General features: G+C 35.3%; 1 long non-coding RNA gene across 6 annotated transcripts in view; it reads left to right on the top strand.

Moving 5' to 3' along the window:
- Positions 1-12454, top strand: part of LOC141507645 (uncharacterized) — a 94631-nt gene that overhangs the window by 1767 nt on the left and 80410 nt on the right. For all 6 annotated transcript variants that reach the window (XR_012474219.1, XR_012474220.1, XR_012474215.1 and 3 more), the window contains exon 2: positions 4849-4950. This is a non-coding gene — a long non-coding RNA (uncharacterized LOC141507645). The remainder of the gene's footprint in view (positions 1-4848; positions 4951-12454) is intronic.

Here is a 12454-nt window from a genome sequence, read left to right on the forward strand (position 1 = left end):
TAATGACTTGAGACATAGTTTCAAATTTCCAAGTTTTAGTTCCAGTAAATTAGTATGCTTATTTTGCTGCAATCTTTCAAGCAATCATCATTTTTCCATTTTAGTTAATCTGGTGATAGGAACAATTTTGTGATTTTGTGTGTGTGTGTGTGTGTGTGTATGGGGAAGATGTTGGCAGAATTGATTCCTTCCTTTTGAAAACTGCTTATTTATAAGCTTTATTCTCAATTGTTAGCAAAACTCTTTTTTAAAAATTTTTTTTAGCAAAACTCTTAATTGGAACACTAATTTATTATGGATAGCATGCTGATCCAGCCATTTTGGAGAGCAATTTGGAATTATGCTCCCCAAATTATTAAACTACCTATATCCTTTGACCCAACAATACCACGACTAGGTCTGTTTTCAATGATGATAGGAAAAAAAGAAAAAGGATCTATATATTCTTAAATATATTATAGCAGATCTCTTTGTAATAGCAAAGGATTGAAATTGCAGGGGTGCTCATCAGAGGGGGACTCAACTGAGCAAGTTGTAATATAAGATTGTGATGTAATATTACTCTGCTTTAAGATAGGATAAGCCCAGTGATCTTAGAAAAACATGGAAAGATTTGAATGAAATAATGAAGACTGAGCAGAGCCAAGAGAACAAGAGAATATTGTATATAGTAACAGTAATAATAATGTTTGTCCTTCATTTTTTTTTTTTAGTTTTTTTTTTTTTTTTGCAAGGCAATGGCTTGCCCAAGGCCACACAGCTAGGTAATTATTAAGTGTCTGAGTCCGGATTTGAACTCAGATACTCCTGACTCCAGGGCTGATGCTCTATCCACTGAGCCACCTAGCTGCCCCTTGTCCTTCATTCTTGAAAAAAAACCATGACATTAGGGAGGTGATGCCATGACAAGCACATGAATTGAATTCAAGTGAAGGGGTGCTATGCTAAGTTACCAGTCTCACTTTCTCCTCCAGAGCCTTCTGGGTCCAATGACAGATATGAATCAGGATGACTGGAGATAGCCCTGGATGGGAGAAATCAGGGTTAAGTAATTTGCCCAAGGTCACACTTCTAGGAAGTGTCAGAGGATGGATTCAGACTCTGGTCCTCTTGATTCCAATGCCAGTACTCTTATTTACTGTGCCATCCAGCTGCCCTAGTAACAGTAATATTGTTTTAAGAATAACTTTGAATGAATAAATTGTTTTATTATAAATGTTCAAAATAATATAAAGGGCATATAAAGATAGATACTATCTCTATTCAGAGAACTGATAAATGGAAGTTTGTATAGAATAATTTTACATATTATATACACATCTATTTCTGTTATATATATCTGTATATCTATATAAAAGCCATCTCTAGAGTGGGGTGGGGACAATGTAGAATAAAAAGAAAAAAATTTGCACGACAATTTTGTTGTATATTTGAAAGGAATAGCAAGTTGTACGTGGTAGATTTACAGTTTTATGTAGTACAGTTATCATCATGTATATCAATACTGATGAGAAACATTACTTTTGTTTTATCATACCAGTCATTCTTGATTTTTTAATAGTTACATCTAGTTTTATAAAAACTAAGATGATATCATCTAGCTTAGTGACCCACCTCATAAACCATATTTGAATCTACATAACTTGGGAATATTAAAAAAAATCAAATTCATTTTTATATCAATATGATAGAGTGACTAGAGTACTGGGCTTAGATTTAAGAAGATCTAGCTCTGAATACCACTTCTGACAACTTAATAGACCATAGTTGAGGGCTTAATAGACCATGGTTGAAGGAGTTGCTTAACTCTCAGCTTCAGTTTTTCTTTATCTGTAAAATAAGGGTAATTCTATCATCTATACCTCACAGTATTGTGAGGTTCCATCCCAATAATGGATGTAAAAAGTACCACATAAATTATAGTTGTCAATTATCTTTGTTTTTGTTAAAATGGTTGAATAAATGTTGGCATGGTGTGATCAGAGACTAGATATGTAATTAATCAAATAGTGATAATAACTAATATCACTCTTAAGATTTAGCTGAGGAGGTTCTGGCAATCACTTTGGGCTATGAAGGCTTATCAGTGTCAGCCATGATAGGGCTTCCATCCCTCTATTTTAAAAAGACTTTAATTTTTGGGAAGCAACATGAGTGTTACCTTTGTTACATTTCCTTCTTTTTGCCTTTCTACCTTTGGCAGATTCCTATAGTTTTTAACTCAAACTGGCAACCAACATACCTTTTGTGGCAGCCTACTTGAATTTTGGTGCTCTGTATAATAAATTTATAGACCTAAATTTATTCCTGGAGTCTTCCTTTTTCAGAGGGTAGGAGGCTGGACTGGTTATTCAACAGAATAAATTTTAACTCAAAGTTGCCTTATATTTGAAACCTGCCTCTGATACATATATTATCTTGGGCAAATCACTTAATCTTTCTGAGCATATCTCTATTCTTGCTGATTTCTGTACTTCAAAATGACTCTCTGATACCTTCATTCTCCCCTACCTCCTCTTGCTTTTCAGTTCCTTTTTGTGTCATCTTCCCTCATTAGAAAGTCAGGTCCTTGGGGGCTTTTTTTTTTTTTGCTTATATTTGTAGCCCAAGTGCTTAGTGCAGGCATGTTTAATATATCCTTATTTCCTTCCTCTCTCCCTTTCTCCCCACCATCTCTTCTTCCCTTCCTTCTCTAGTCCTTTCTTCCCTTTGCAGCAATGGCTGGGTTGTCTGCTGTTTTGCTTTTGTCCCGGTAGGGGGCTGCAGAGACCATGGACCTGTAACAACTCTTGACCCTACGGGAGAATTTGAGAGTTGCACATTTCTAACTGAAGCAGTGGCCCGGGGCCCCTAATGGCACTTCAAGTTACTCATATTCATTTATTTATTTATTCATTCATGCATACATGCATTTTTTTCTGTGCAGGGACAGTGTTCCTGACCCTAGTGAAATTGTTTATGTATTCCTGATAGTCTGATAGAAGTGACTCTTAAGGTATTCCTAGCAGGGTAGGCTGCCCACTGGACACTATCTAACTCAGGGGTAATAGCTCCCCCAATGAATGATGTTGAGGGAATTCTTGAGATCTCTAGACTGTGATTGTCTCCCCTCCACCCCCCTAAAAAATTGATCTGGCTAACTAGAGAAATACCAAAAAGGGAGCAAAGAAAGAATGGCAGTACCAATTCCTTCTGTGCCCTGAGTCAGAGCTTGACTGGATTCTAGCAGATCAGTTTCATTGTAGCCATTTAGGAGGAATTACCCTATACAAAGTAAATTGACTTTTCCTTTCTTATCCCAGGAATATGTCCCATAAGAATAGAGAACTGAGACCACCATAACTATAAAGCCATGACAGGGCCATTACTATCCAGGTCCAGGAGACAATAGGTTATCTACTGTTCTTGATACCCAAACTGATGGATCAGTTGGCATTGGACCTCTGGTGAACATACAATGTAATTCAGATTCAAAAGAGCAATGAGCAGTAAATGGCTTCTTAGACTTATTATTGCTTATATGAATAATATGATTTACTGACAATTTTCACGGAAAGAAAGGTTTTTCTTGATTTTAGATTTTATTTTCATCTTTTTCTAGAAATTCATCTGTCACACTACACTGGTCTGAGTCATTTGCCAGCTTTTATATTAGTATAAGCTATTTTGCAATTTGGAAATGTGCCAGTTTGAGAAAGTCCAGCAGAATAAAGTTTAACTCAAAGGGCCTATATTTGAAACTTGACTAATACTTCTATGATCTTGGGCAAATCACTTAACTAAAATTCTGGATCTATTTCCTTATCTATAAAACTAAATTTTTTTGGGGGGAGTAATGGGTTTAAATGACTTGCCCAAGGTCACATAGCTAGTGACTATCAAGTGTCTGAGGCAGGATTTGAATTCAGGTCCTCTGGATTTCAGGGTCAGTGCTCTATTCGCTGCACCACTTAGCTGCCCCTTACTTACAGAATTATAAGACCAGACTAGGTAGTCTTTTTGGATCCCTATAGCTTGAAATCTGTAATATGAGTTCCTGAGACTAATAATATCCCAATTTGACCCTCACAAGGTTGAGGCCATGGTGTTGTAGAAGGACCCTTGCCCTACAAAATAATCTTTGGTGGTTTCCCAACTTTTCAGAGTACTAGTGTTGCTTTATTCTTAGGTTCATCCTCAATCCCCAAATGCCCAAGGGAAAGGACATTTAGCAATGTGTTCTCCTCAGCCCCTTATCCTTTCACTTTGATTTTTTGTTAAATTACTATATTCATTGCTCCCCATCCCCCCTCCCCAAGGCAAACAAAACAAGTCTAACTCCTTTTTTCATGTGACTTGTTTTAAATATTTGTAAACAGCTATCTTGAACTTCTTAAATCTCCCTTTCTTCAGATTAGACACCCCTATTTTATATGCTATGTTCTTCAGTCTTTACTATCCTGCTTATTTATTAAGGCATGTTCTGATTTCTGTCCTGAAAATTTTGTTTCCATAATTGACCACTGTACTCTAGATCTAGTCCAATCAAGGTAGTAGTGTATAATACTATATCACTTCCCCTTTTCTAATCAGTAAGCCTCCTTTAGATAGAGGATAACATTATTTTTTGGGGGGGAGGGGCTGTTATGTCACACTGTTGACTCATATCTGACCTTGTAATCAGAAAAAAATCCCTAGTTTTTTCTTACAGAATTATTGGATAGCCAGTGATGGTTTTTTTTTTTTTTTTGGTCCTTCATCCTGGAAGAAGACCATGAGTTCGGGGGAGGTGATGTCATGACAAGCATATGAATTGGATTTGAGTTAGGGGGTGCTGTGCTAAATCACCATCCTCACTTTCTCTTCCAGAATCATCTAGGTCCAGTGGCCAGGTATGAATCAAGATGACTGGAGTTGGTCCTAGATGCAAGGCAATCAGGATTAAGTGACTTGCCCAAGGGCATATAGATAGTAAGTAGCAAGTGTCTTACACTAAAATTTGAACTTCTGTCCTCCCGGCTCCAAAGCCAGTGCTCTATCCACTGTACCACTACCACCTAGCTACCAGGGTTAGCTCCTATATTCTCTATATGAAGTTTATTTTTAAAAACTTAAATGTTAAATTTTGTCTAACTTACTATTATTTGATTTGTGATTTGTCCCATTTTCCTGATTTGAGATCTTTTTTCTTTCTAGTACTATTTAACATATTAAGTATCCTTATCAGCTTTGTATCATTTGCAAATTTGACAAACAGGCCTTTTATGACTTCTTCCATATCATTGACAAAAAATGACATATTCCAAGGTATTCTCTTTGATAGCTCCTAAACCAGCATAAAACTCATTAATGTAAAAAAACTCTTTGGATTGAATCATCCAAATAGCGATTGATCTAACAAAGATGCCATATAGCCCATGCTGTTCCATCTTGTCCATATGACTAGTATGTGATATTTTGTGTGTAATACTAGGTATCTAAAATATTCCTTTATTGGAAAGTAATTTTTTTTTTTTTTTTAGGATTTTGCAAGGCAATTGGGGTTAAGTGGCTTGCCCAAGGCCACACAGCTAGGTAATTATTAAGTGTCTGAGGCTGGATTTGAACTTGGGTGCTCCTGAGTCCAGGGCCGGTGCTCTATCCACTGTGCCACCTAGCTGCCCCTGCAAGTAATCTTTTTAAAAAAGGAAACGGGATTAGCATGGTATGATCAGTTCTTTTAAAAATATTATGAATTTGAAAAAAATCAAGAAATGAGATCATTTTTATAAGAACAGAAAAAGAATTGTGTATGAAATCATAATATTAGCTAGTATTTATATGTCACTATTTTTAGATACTGTGCTTTACAAATATCTCATTTGATTTTCACTATAATTCTAAGGGGTAGGTGCTATTATTATCTTCATCTTGCTGTTGAGGAAACTGAGGCAAATAGAAGTTAAGTGTCTTGTTTGGAATCAATAAGTGTCTGGCTAATAAGTGTCTGATCCCAGATTTGAAATCAGGCTTTCCTGACTTCAGGCCCAGTACTCCATCTACTGTGCCACTTGCCAATCTAGGTGAATCCTTATTATATACAACATTTTTCCCTTAAATACATAATTAATTTGTAATCATGGTTCCAAGAGTATACTGATTATCTATTTCTCTTTTAAAGCTTTCTTCTCTTCTTATTTGTGCATTGATGTCCTTTTCTTCCCATCCTTAACAATACACCATCTAGCTCTTTTATTTTTACTCTTCCCCCAATAAAAGATCCTCTCATAACAAATATGTGTAAACAAGCAAAATAGAACATTTTCTGCATATAAGGATGAATGTTTCACTCTATACCTTTAGTCTGTCATCTGTCAGGAGGTGAGAAATACAATTTTTCTATCAATTTCTAGAAATATATGGGGTGGCTAGGTGGCGCAGTGGATAAAGCACCGGCTCTGGAGTCAGGAGTACCTGGGTTCAAATCCGTTCTCAGACACTTGATAATTACCTAGCTGTGTGGCCTTGGGCAAGCCACTTAGCCTCATTTGCCTCGCAAAATAAAAAAAAAACCTAAAAAAAAAAAAGAAATTAGTTGTATATTACTTTGGTCAGATCTTAACTTATTACATTGAATAGTTTTAAGTTTTTCAGGTGTAGTCATTGTATAAATTATTTTTATGATTCTGCTTATTTTAGTCTTCCTCGATTATATAAATCTTTCTAGGGTTCACTGAATGTTTTAGAAAGTTTTGTAAAATTTCATTATATCCACATACCATAATTTGAATAGCTATCTCTTATTAATAAGTACCTTCTTTGTTTCAAGTTATTTTGCTATAACAAAAAGTTTTATTATAAATTTTCTTATGCATATATATCCTTCTTTCTTTGATATCTTTAGCATTTACACTTCATAGTGGTATCTTTTGATCAAAATATACAGTTTTAGTGCCTTTTGGGAGCATAATTCTAAATTGTTTTCCAGAATAATTGAGCCAATTTATAGCTCCAACAACATTTCATAAATCTTATTGTTCTCCCATAATAACTTCAATAATCACCATTTTCTTTTGTTGCCATATTTTCTAACCTAATAGGTGTGGAATAGAATCTGAGTTATTTTCATTTGAATTCTTATTAGGCTTTTGAAATATTTTTCATATTGTAGTTTCAGTTCTTTTGAGAATTAGCTGTTGATATCCTTTGATCATTTATCTGTTGGAGAATAGCTCCTATTCTCATATAGTTGAACTAATTTTTTCTTTTTTCCTTTTTTTTGCTCTCAATGTTTTTATTTTAAATATTAAAAATATTTCAGTCTTCTATTTTTTTTTGGAACCAATTTCTTAAATGTCTTAGATATCAGACCTATACTAGAGAATATTTTTTCAAGGACTTTTCCCTACCTGTTTCCTTTTTTCATTTTAACTACATGTTTGTAGTTTACTACTCTTTGGGTAAAACTTTTTCAATTTTCTCCTGGAATTTTGGAGCATCTTTATCTATATTTGTAACTTTGTTGCCAAATGTGTTCACAATATGGTACATGCATTAGAATACAATCTAACTCTTCCAAGCATATACAATATATGAATAGCTAATTAAGTCAGCAAAAATGATCCAAGAATACATAGCAAATTCATACATTGGGCCAGGTTTATTTTTTCAAGTACAATAAGCAGGTTGGGAAAAGTAAACAACAAAAGGATAACTTGTGGTTCTGAACCATCGACCTTACTCATTGTAATTACATGGTTCTGTAACTTTTCCTGATGTGCCAGATCTAATAAAAAGCTTTAAAAGATCAATGTAAAAGTTTATCAAACACTATTTACTTTCAAGTTGGAAAACTATACTGCATATCAAATGTTTTATCTTGTTATCTTTTGTAGTATATAAAATTTTATCCAAATTCATCAACTCCTTTGGAAATATAGACAAATAAAAACATGCTGAGCAGCTAAATCAAAACAGACTCATTTAATCTTTTCATTTAATATACTTGAGACTATAAAGACCCATGGGAAATCCATGGTAATAATTAGAGAATCAGCACATACCCATGGTTGTTTTTTGACATTTAGGTTACCATTTCCATTTTTTATCTCACTACCATGTACAAATGCCAATGAAAAATGCTTATTTCAAACTTTTCAATGATTACCACCACTGAGATTTAAAAGTAAGACTCTAGGTTTGGAAGCTATTCCAAAGCATTTTATAATAATGCAATAAGATAAAGGGGTTTGTGGGCCCCCAACCGAGGTGCGTACTAGGGTAGGAATGAAGGTTCCCATTGCTTAGACTTCTCCTCCTCCTCCTTACTTTCATCCTTTACAAAAAACTGACCCACCTTAGGCAGCCATAGGGCTGCATAGATCACTTCCTCCTCAATGCGAGGAATTTTTGAACACACACACACACACACACACACACACACACACTTTTGGCACACGAACTTAACGGAGGAACGAACCTTGACCAGAAGTCATTTCTTTCGAGATGGGCCCCAGCCCAAATTAGGCAATAAAATTTAATCATTCTCTTCATCCTTTCCTTGATACTTTGGGATTCGGTCCCAAATACCAAGTCTAGTCCCTAAAGGACTATCAACCGGCACCCCATGGAGTGATGGCTCCTTGCCACTTAGTTTTGCCTCTCCTCTCCCCATCCTTTTCAGATTCTTGCCTCCTAACTTGAATCTGACCTGTGCCCAACTTCTCCCAGCAGACATGACAGAATGCCTCTTCTCTCTCCACCCCATAGACTCTTTGCTGTTTGGGGGCTTAAAGAGAAAGGGGGGTTCACAGATTTTGCTCATCTGGGGCTGTGAACACAAGCATGCGTGAGCCCGATGGCCTCTTGGTTCAACTTCCTGGGGGGGGGGGGCTAATGTTTTCCCTCTCTCTTGAGAGTGTTGCCTCCCCAGGGCTTCACCTTTGCTCAAAAAAAAATCTTAAATAAAATTTTAGCAATGAGACTACAAAAAGTTATTACTAGGTTAATACACCATGATCAGGTTAGATTTATACCAGGCAGGCAGGGATGATTCAACATTAGGAAAACACCCAACATAATTAAACATATCAACAGTAAAACCAGCAGAAACCATATGATTATCTCAATAGATGCTGAAAAACCTTTGATAAAATACATCCATTCCTATTAAAACACTAGAAAGTATAGGAATAAATGAAGTTTTCCTTAAAATAATAAATAATATCTATCTAAAAACCATCAACAAATATTATATTTAATGGGAATAACCTTGGAGCATTTCCAGATAATTCAGGAGTGAAACAAGGATGTCCACTATCACCATTACTATTCAATATAGTAAGTCTCTCCTCCGGGTTCTTTTCAACTCCTCAAGAGATCTGCCTAGAGGCAGCTAGGTGGCGCAGTGGATAAAGCACTGGCCCTGGAGTCAGGAGTACCTGGGTTCAAGTCCGGTCTCAGACACTTAATAATCACCTAGCTGTGTGGCCTTGGGCAAGCCACTTAACCCCATTTGCCTTGCAAAAAAAAAAAAAAAAAGATCTGCCTGGACACTAAATCACAAGTTGCTGAAATTATCAGCATGGCCTGCCTGCTTGTATCTGTGTCCAGGAGAGTTAAGGAGGGATGATTTCCTGGCCAATGCACCAAACTGTGTGGGATAAAAATACACTTAAAAAATATAGACTCTACTGAGCAAAAAAAAAAAAAAGTTTATTTTGGTTTTTCTCTAGAAAAGGGAATACTCCAAGTCTTACAAAGGTAGTGAAGATGAAGGAGCTGCGTTCGAGGTACAGTCAAGCAAGATTAGATGGCTAATGCAATTCCTCCCTCCCCCATCCTCTCTGTCGACTCATTGGTTAGTTTTCAGTTACATTCTACTCATGAAAATCTACCCCAGGAACAAAGAAAAGAATGAAAGGTTTTCATACAATATTACCTCACCATCCAGATGGTGAGACTAACCTTCAGGATTGTAACTATCTTATTGAAGGAATGTAACTTGTCTTGGACTTCAAGGTCTTGGAACTATTTACTATCCTCCCATTTAGTACTTATCATCAAACAATTTGGAATGCAAGGTTTTTCAAATGGGAAAAAGTCTACTATCCTTCTAGTAGTAAGTAAAAATAGTCATCAGAAATTAGGAGAGTAAGCCACCTGTCTGGAATACAAGGGACTTTCTTCTAGAAATAGTTTAAGAATAATAGTACTTTCTTTAATAGTTCTTAACTCTGAGAGGACTTCGTCAGGAATATTAACCCTAAGAAGGCTTTATTGGGAATATTCCACTCAGTAGCCATTAAAAAAAATCACTAGCCATTTCACAAAGAGACATTTTAATCTTTTTCATTTTTTCATTTTTATTAAAGATTTTATTTATTTTGAGTTTCACTTCCCTCCCCCACCCCCCCACAGAAAGCAATTTGTCAGTCTTTATTTTACTTCCATGTTGTACATTGATCCAAAATGAATGTGATGAGAAGGAAATCATATCCTTAAGGAAGAAACAAAAAGTATAAGAGAAAAATCTTGTTCATTTTTAATGCATTTTGAATTATCTTTTTGTTTGTAACAAAACTTAAAGTCACAATAAATAAGATAATATCATCAGAAGTAGCTATTTCAATATGATTATTTTTCCAAATACAAATAACTTGATTAATAAAATGAAAAAACAAAAAAGTTCAAATTCCAATTCATGAGGAAAAATAAAGACACGTGTATACACAAAAACCTCAAACCTCAAGTCTATTATTTTTAAAAAATGTATAGAAAAGGGGCAGCTAGGTGCTGCAGTGGATAGAGCACTGGAGTTAGGAGGACCTGAGTTCAAATCAGACCTCAGACACTTAACAAATACCTAGCTGTGTGACCTTTGGCAAGTCACTTAAGCCTTGCAAAAACTAAAAAACAAAACAAAACAAAAAAAAATGTACAGAAGAGATAAAGCAAGGGGAGCTAAAAGAGAAAATTTTAGAGCACATCTTTTATATGTAAAATAGTATAAGAAATCCTAACATTTTGGGGTGGCTAGGTGGTGCAGTGGATAGAGCACTGGCCCTGGAGTCAGGAGTACCTGAGTTCAAATCCAGCCTCAGATACTTAATTACCTAGCTGTGTGGCCTTGGGCAAGTCACTTAATCCAATTGCCTTGCAAAAAAAACCCTCAAAAAACAAAAACTTAAAAAAAAAAGAAATCCTAACATTCAACTCCAAAGTGAGTTGAAGTTGGAGAGGACAGCCAAGGACAGCAAAAATGGTTCTTGTGTGTGTTTGTTGGTAGAGGAAGACCAAAAAAGGCATGGGACCATTTCTTCCATTGAAAATAACCTACTCATATCCTTTGACATTTTATATATTAAGGAATGTCTCTTATTAGGTATTTTAAACAATTTTCTATACATCTTGGATATCAGACCTCTATTTAATAAAATGTTCTGGAAAGATTTTTCCTAGTTAACTGTTTCTCATCTATTCATTTCTGCAATGATTTTATGCTAAAAATTTTCAGTTTTGTAATGTGCATAAAAAACCCCAACACCCATTTCATCTTCTGTGATCCTTTCATTCTCTTGACTGATCAAAAATTCTTCCCTTATCCATAAAAGGAATCCATATAATAGCAAAAGAAATGTCCTTTTTATGCCTCTTAATTTGTTTATGATAATGACCTATATTTAGGCCATGCAACCAGTTGGAATATATTATTGCTGCATGTGGTGTGAGATGTTGGTTTAAATCTAATTTCTACTAGATAGCTTTGCAGTTTTCCTAGAGTTTTTGCAGTTAATAAGTCTTTACTTTCTTCTGAATGTTTATGTTTATTTTCTTTTGTATGTTATATACTTAATCTATTATGTGTATTAATTTTACTATCCTTAAACCAATGGCAAAAAAATTTTGGTGATTACTGATTTTTAATTTAGTTTGAGTTCTGATATTTCTAGGCCAAATATATATTATTTTAGAGTCTACCAAATTGTGTAACTCCAGTTTTCTGGGACAGGATTTCTAGAACATTGATATTCACAGTGCTCATAGCTAGCAGACTGTGAATAAGACTGTCAAGATATGCATTTTGGAATGGTCTTACATTGTAATTTCAGCAAGTATGGGACACATGTGAGTCACTTTGAATCCATGATATTGATAATATTTGATAGTTTGCTTCTTTTTTCAAAGTGCCTACTGAGAGAACAATTGGGTTGAACTGCCATTCTCAATTTAGAGAGCTGAGTGAACAAGAAGGTTTTGGTGACACATTGGTCAGTCATTCTACCAAAAGGTTTTGGTAGTGAAAGTAGGAAGCCTTCATCTTGGGGATGGGGGGGAGGGTAGGTCCAATTGACTTGTAAGCTATCTTATAGACTAAATTATAGGATCAGATTTGGGGTATTGGAAGGGATCGCAGGGGTCATATAGTTCAATCCATATTTAAAAGGATTCCCAACTATATCATATCTGACAAATGACCATCCAGCTCTGATTGAAT

Source organism: Macrotis lagotis, chromosome 1 (genome assembly GCF_037893015.1).
Source record: "Macrotis lagotis isolate mMagLag1 chromosome 1, bilby.v1.9.chrom.fasta, whole genome shotgun sequence".
Lineage (NCBI taxonomy): Eukaryota > Metazoa > Chordata > Mammalia > Peramelemorphia > Peramelidae > Macrotis > Macrotis lagotis.